The 5982-nt window shown below is 39.6% G+C and overlaps 1 long non-coding RNA gene across 1 annotated transcript; it reads left to right on the top strand.

Annotated features, from left to right (window-relative positions):
* The first annotated feature begins 1404 nt into the window (after nt 1-1404).
* On the top strand, nt 1405-5762 carry LOC142140491 (uncharacterized). Its single transcript, XR_012688512.1, has 3 exons — nt 1405-1469; nt 2556-2769; nt 5417-5762. It is a non-coding gene; the product is annotated as an uncharacterized LOC142140491 (long non-coding RNA).
* Nucleotides 5763-5982: the final 220 nt, after the last annotated feature.

The raw sequence follows: 5982 nt of genomic DNA, 5'->3' as shown, positions 1-5982 counted from the left end.
GTTTTTTTAAAAATTAAGAACTCCATCTGGGAGCACAAACTGTTGTGAGGTATAAAAACTAGGTAAATAAATGAAGCTTCTTATTTAAGTCTTATTTCAGTCTCCTGGACAAAACCATGTTACAATGCAAGGGGTGCAAATTAGTATTCTGTTTTGCACATAAGTTGAATACTGACTATTTTTTCATGTAATACACAAATACTTGATAGCTTATTAGTACACTGAAATTTAAAGTTGATATTTGTGTGCTACATGAATAAGACCTACATTGGTGTGTGTCAGTGTGTATGAGAACTACATTATTGTGTATGAGATCTGTATTAGTGTGTATGGGAACTGCATTAGTGTGTATGAGACCTGCATTAGTGTGTGGACCCCAAGTACTGTGTGTATTGTACACCTATACCCCAAGTACTGTGTGTATTGTACACCTATATCCCAAGTACTGTGTGTATTATAGATCTAGACCCCAATTACTGTGTATATTGTACACCTATACCCCAAGTACTGTGTGTATTGTACACCTATATCCCAAGTACTGTGTGTATTGTACACCTATATCCCAAGTACTGTGTGTATTGTACACCTATATCCCAAGTACTGTGTGTATTATAGATCTAGACCCCAATTACTGTGTATATTGTACACCTATACCCCAAGTACTGTGTGTATTGTACACCTATATCCCAAGTACTGTGTGTATTGTACACCTATATCCCAAGTACTGTGTGTATTGTACACCTATATCCCAAGTACTGTGTGTATTATAGATCTAGACCCCAATTACTGTGTATATTGTACACCTATACCCCAAGTACTGTGTGTATTGTACACCTATATCCCAAGTACTGTGTGTATTATAGATCTAGACCCCAATTACTGTGTGTATTGTACACCTAAGCCCCAAGTACTATATTATACACTTTGAGTTCCAGTACCAGTACATGATTAGAGAGATATATGCTCACTGTAGATTTATACATATAAATACACACAATGGGCAACTTATTGACACATATTTTACATTCCTGTTGTCCATTGTAAATGACCTCATTATAACAATTGTCTAATCATTTCCACACAGTATATGTCCTATTCTTGGAAAGTAATACTATGTATGTTCAGGATGAGTAATGACAGCGTTGCATCCTGTATCTCTGTCTCTTACACAGGATTATGTATATCATGCTCTTGAATATCACAGTGGGGGGGGGGGGGCTCCGTGACTTCATGACACCATTAGAGGTGGGGACCTCTAATGGTCTGATCCATTAGACCATTAGAGGTCCCCACCACTAGGTAAGGTTATATGGGTATATCTTGGATTGTGTTTCCCCTTTTATTGCTCAGTCATGCAAAAAATATAATAGTTTGATGTTAATAATTAATTGTAATCTTGTAATCAGATTTATTGCTGCTGAAATGGTGTGTGGGCTGCAATATCTCCATGGAAGGGGCATTATCCACAGGTAACACATTACATATTATTGATAATCTTAATATAATGAATATTTAATTAAACCCTGCATAGAGTTACAGTCTACGGGGTCTATTTATTAAGCAGTGAAAATGCCAGATTATCTGCCTGCATAATGGTTCTTTTACAGCATTTTGCTATACCTCCATGTTGTCACTTCTATGAGTTATGGTGTTATAATTACTTTTAGATGTGTGTGTATGTTTATGACATTCAGTATAACTTTATAACCGTATCTATCGCTTACACGGCCTCTTTTATGGAGCTCACTCAATGCGCCTCACAGATCTCGAATCTCTGGTGAAATCTAATACCTGGTGGCCAGTGTATGGCAGACAACTAACCCTCGCATTGACTAAGTAGCAAAGCTGGTGTGCCAGAAGCCATTCAGAGAACTTGACAGTAGGAGAGGGACACTCTGAGGTTTATCGTGGTGGACCCCTCTCCATAGTGATTTGAAATTAGGCCTCCTGCATGGCCCTTGGCGGTACCTATAAGTATAGTTTCCCAAGGGTCTATTTAATAACTGGTGAAAAGCCAAAAAGCTCTTATACCACTTTTTTTTTTTATCAAAGTGTTAACGCTGGAAAAATCATAGATTAACCGCTGTCCCCATAGACCCCTAGGGGGACAGCAGCATAAGGTAATTCAACAAGCTGTGAAAAGCAAAGTAACGCCATCTCAGGATGGCACAACTGGTATTTCTCTACAGGATCCAGCCAAAGCCCGTCTGGTTTCCCTGGATCTCTTACAGGAGGAAGCGCTATGTGCATGCACATAACACTTTCTCCATTCACCGGCAGCCTTTGAGGAGGTAAATTACCTTGCTGATGGCCGGATTCCCAGAGCAACCCTGGCATTGTGAATTGCAACAATACTTCATTATGTATTGCTGTCATTTGAGGTGGTACATATTGAGGGTTACTGCGTTGGGGTCATAAATGGACCCCTTAATCTTTTATAACAGACTTTCTTTGAAGTAAGCGTTAAATTGTATTCAGATGTATTAGTGTGATTTCTTCCTGCTAGGCTGAATTATCATATACTAATTGTTCATTTTTGCACAATGTTTCCACAGATGCTTCTTAATATTCCATATGACGCAATGGTGGATTGGTTCTCCTGTGGAGTGATCCTATATGAAATGGCCATTGGAAGATATCCGTTCTATTATTATAGTAACACCTTGCTTACTGAGTGGTCAATGACCTCTAGTGACCCTTCTTACCCACAGGACATCGATCCTCATATGCAGGACATCCTGGAGAGAGTGAATATATGCAGACATATAGGTTGGTGAGGAGATTATAGGGTCACAGGAAATCACCGTAATGTAGTTGTCTATATTTGTAGTAAGACACATACATACACACCTGCACTCTTATTATTCCCACCTATTTATAGATACATCATTATCAGAAGGTAATAATGTGTAAGGTGGCCGAGTGTGTAGATTGCTAGAAGACTGTCCCATCTTACAGAGGATCTGTAATGTAACTATAATTTACATATATTGTTGGTATCTTTAATTCACTATTTCAATTCTTATTTATCTAGTGAAGAAATAAGTCTAGCAGAAGACTTGGCTGTATAGGCAGATTGATACGCAGTAAAAGGACAGAGATTTTAGTTCTGTTGGCCTGGCCTATAGTTAGACATCACTTAGAGTATTGTGTCCAGGTGTGGAGACCTCACTTTCAGACAGACATAAGTGTAGAGCAGGACACACAAATGAGGCAGAGCCCAAAATCTATACTACAAGGAATGATCCTCATAGCTTGTTACTTAAGGCCTAGAGGAGAGCTATGAGGAGAGATACGAGCCTTGTTAATTATACAGGCGCCACTTGAAACATGGACTCCACTCATGTAGTTATCTTACACACTTTATTGAGAGGGGGAGGCACCCATAATGGGTGTCTATGGGTTATACTAGAACGGACTCACAGCTCCTTGTAGCATTTTAGCTTTTCTCACATGTATGTGTGTAGATAGCATGATTTTCTAAAAAACACAGTGTTGGTGGTAGGTAGGAGAAAGGAGCTTGCAAAAGGTGTAGTTTGGGGGTTCAGTGGCATCTGAATTATGAACAAGTACCAAATATATTGTAGGTTTCAGGAAACTTTGGGAAGGAAAGAGCAACAACTTGGAGCATACTTTTACCAGATGTAATACATGATATGCTGATGATGAACCATTCATAAGTAAAATAGAAGAGTAAGATAGCTAATTAGTACTTGTCGGCCATTAACAGTCTGTGATTTCATGTTATTCCTTTCACAGCTCCTGTGCAAATTACCTCTTATAGGGCATCTGCACTGTACAAATTTAAGAGCTCATCCATTTTTCTCTCCATGTAACTGGGTAGACATAGAGGCTGGCAGATCAGATCTGTATAGACAATGGTGTATGTAATCATACAATCAGGGTGTAAACAATCAGATTGTATACAGTCATACAACCATATCATTCCACAGATTGTGTTCAATAATGAGACATTCCCTGTTCAACCTGCCCCCTGCTGGTGCTGACTAGGAGTTACAGCTGAGTGTGCACTCATACCCTTTACCATCCAATGATTTAATACAAAACACACAGGTCCCAATTCATTAAGGTACGTATCTGCCAATTTTGTGCGTATTGTACGCAAAATCACTCTCCGCATCCCCAGAACCAGGACATATACTGCTGTCTGCTCCATCTTCAACACTTACTACAGCCTACGATTTCTGGGAAGGAATGGGGCAGTGAAGGACCGATCGCCCGTAAGTCAGTGTACAGTAAGGTTGTGCCAATTTCGAGCGCACGCAGCTACGTCCAAGTTTTGGGTATCTCAAAGTTACTTGTTTTTCTGCCGTATCTCTTGCTCCAGCTACAGGGCTAGTATAAGTCCTGAGTACTAGTGAAGACAGTCTTGTACGCATGTTATAACATGTGTTTGTAATCAGAAGCAACTATAAAAATGTATTTTATATTCAGTAAACATTAAGATCATCCTAATAAATGTATTTATGGGGAAATAAAAAAACACCTTTTTTATTACTGTTTGATGATTAATGTCTATTTTATTAACAGGTGACATTAACTCTTTTTGTTTTTACCTGTGCATTTGTTTGTGAGTTTATATTCCACATAGGTATTGACTGTTTCCTGCAGTGTCGTGTGCAGTAGAGCACAGCAGACCAGCATTCGAATTCATCAGCGCACGTATCTTCAGATCCGTTCCTTGTTGAATTCTGGAGTGCGCAGAGCTGATTTACCTGCCTTTTTTGTATAAACTCAAGTTGTGCTCAGAATGCGTGCCTTGATGAGGCCCATTATCCCATGCTGCCCTTTTATATATGGTCACATAATGCAGGATATGCTGTGGCTATACTGTATAAAGCATTACAGGTAAGACCTAGATATGTCACCAACATGATCAATGAACCCCATTATGAAACCACGCTGTGCTAGTTCTGTCTGGTGCCACTGAAACATAAAGACACTTGCGATCCCTCTGCTCCTTCTGCATACTCTGAGCTGTCATCATCTTCATAAATCTGTCACTGTCATAAATCCTCTGTAGTATAGTGTTCAGGTTGTGTCTATAATGCAGAGAGCACAGCAAATCTTCATTTCTTCCAGTCCCCACCATACTTATTATTCTGAACCTGTATTATAATAATAATCATGTAATATCTTACTTAATTGTCAGGTCAGGACAGCTAGGTATAAATATGCCCCTTTGTTACTAGCTCTGACGGTGATTATTATATTGGTGTGTGACATACAACACACAGATACAACATAGTGTATTACAGTATGCAGAGTCTACACAGTATATGGTTGGTATTCCCCATTATGGCACACGTTGGAGGAGTGTTAAATTGCCCTATAAGACATACGTGTACTATGTGTATTAAATGACGACTCTGGTTTATGTGTCTTCCCTTCATAGATCCCAGAAAGTACAGTAGATAAAGGGATGAGAATATTTAAGCTGCTGTCCTCTACAGAAGCCAGGAAACCACCAATATCTGACATGTACAAAAGGCTGTTCTGTGGCTTCTCCTCTGTAAGTAACAGCTGGAACACTGGTAGGAGCCAAGAAAGTCCTTGATCAGAGAAGACCACTCCCCCTCCATCCAGGCTATCAGGTGTCAGGAGACCAGGAGGCCAATGTATTAAGCAGTGGATCTGTGAAATTGCTGATATACGGCAATTTTGATGGACATATTTAAAACAGCATTTTTAGTAAAGGTAAAACTTGCCAGGTTTTGACTTTAATAAAATTTACGTGAACACTTTGGCTACATTTGTACCAACATGCAATAATGAGATTTTATCTTGCTGGACAAGATTATTTTAAGTGACATACCCCTAATGACAATTACAGGGGCACGTCACCTTTATCATCCTGTCCCACCAGTTCAAGTTTCAGTTCCAGTCCCACCACCAGTGCATTTTCTGGTCACCTCCAGGCCATGTCCCCCAGAGGCATAGGCACCTCTGTCTCCAAACACT

The sequence above is a fragment of the Mixophyes fleayi genome, chromosome 2, assembly GCF_038048845.1.
Source record: "Mixophyes fleayi isolate aMixFle1 chromosome 2, aMixFle1.hap1, whole genome shotgun sequence".
Lineage (NCBI taxonomy): Eukaryota > Metazoa > Chordata > Amphibia > Anura > Limnodynastidae > Mixophyes > Mixophyes fleayi.
This window is presented reverse-complemented; position numbering and strand designations above follow the sequence as displayed.